The sequence below is a fragment of the Rhipicephalus sanguineus genome, chromosome 4 (genome assembly GCF_013339695.2).
Source record: "Rhipicephalus sanguineus isolate Rsan-2018 chromosome 4, BIME_Rsan_1.4, whole genome shotgun sequence".
NCBI lineage: Eukaryota > Metazoa > Arthropoda > Arachnida > Ixodida > Ixodidae > Rhipicephalus > Rhipicephalus sanguineus.
In genome coordinates, this window is record NC_051179.1 from 136,141,362 (window position 1) to 136,142,857 (window position 1,496).

Sequence of the window (1,496 nt, forward strand, 5' to 3'; positions counted from 1 at the left end):
TCGAAGCCCTCATTCAAGACCCGATTAATTTTTCCGGAGTTCGGCCGCTTGGACAACATCCCCACTGTTGCAAGTATGGACGTATCCGCCTGCAAGGACATTACCTTGATCGTGCGTACAGTGGCTAGCACGGCTCCCGGGAATAGACGCTGACTACAAATGCGCATTCGGCGAGTGCCACGAACCACCACCATACTGGGTGCGAGAGCGTCGCATGGACAGCCGACCGTAATCTGACGAGGCATATTTGAGCCCGACCTTCCAGTCCCTCCGGACAGGTCACGGCCGCCGCCAATCGTCATCACCTCGAAATGTCGCTGCGGAATACCACCAAAAACAAAGGCGTATTCCTATCAGACGACATGACATCTTTCTACAGGACACCAGCATACTGCGAGTACGCCTGGGCTCACTAAAGCAAGCTTTTACTACACGTGCGGCCTCCGAGGGAATATTTCGCGCATTTGGCGCCGTCAGCCTCGATTGCCACGTTTTTCGTCATACCCGGCTCTTTTGCACCAAGCCGTGACTTCTCAATCTTCCCTCCACCTTCTACGATAGCAGCGCCCGAGTGGATTACGCTTTAAGTCTCGCCGCCACCGAGCGAAACGTTACGCCGCCTCAGACAAGAGCGCGCCGTTCGCCGTCACCTCGTCGCCGGTCACCTTAAAGGGGTACTGACACAAAATTTCGCGGCCGAGATAGCCTGCTGGATCGATTCCCGTGTACGTGCGTGTACCATCTGCAAAATATCGGCAGCGAATAAAGCTTGGAAGGTATTTTATATGAATTTTGAAGTTCGTGAGCACGATCCAGCATTATAGGCCGCACCTAGTGCATTGACACCCTCGGAGGTGACCCGAGGTGACCCCCCTACTTCCCCTACGTAACCGTTGTAGCCGGTGCAGGTTACGATGACGTCGTAGCCGCCATTTCTGTTTTGACGCGCTTCCCGACGAATCGCTCCTCGCCAGCGGGTCAAACATGAAATGATTCGCCACGTCGAAAATTCCTTCGACCCCGCCGCAAGAAAATCGTCGCCATCAGACGACGATGAGCCCGACGACGACAGACCGCGCGGAAATGCGTCACTGTTCTGTGTGCTCACGTGACCGAGCGTTTCACTCGCTAGGTGGTGATAGTTGCACCCGGCGGCTTGCCGTTTTTGGAGCTCTGTCAAACCGAAACTGTGGCTGTGTCGGTAATGAGGAGCTTGTAATTAATTATCTGTCGCGCGCTGCAGCAAACGATGTGCCGTGTTATGACTAAGAGGCCCCCAGCAACACATTGCAGCAAAAAAACGCGGGGCGAAAATTTTTGTGCCAGGACTCCTTTAAGCTGGGAAACCATCTGGTGAGACGGATGGAGTTGTGGTAGCGGGAAGGTCAGATTTGCGAATTCCTCCTTCTTTCGTGATGCAAAAAACGGAGTTAGTGTAGAGACGGCTCTTGCAGACACTGGAACCTCTATTTCTAGGCCATAAAGTTATGTTCGCG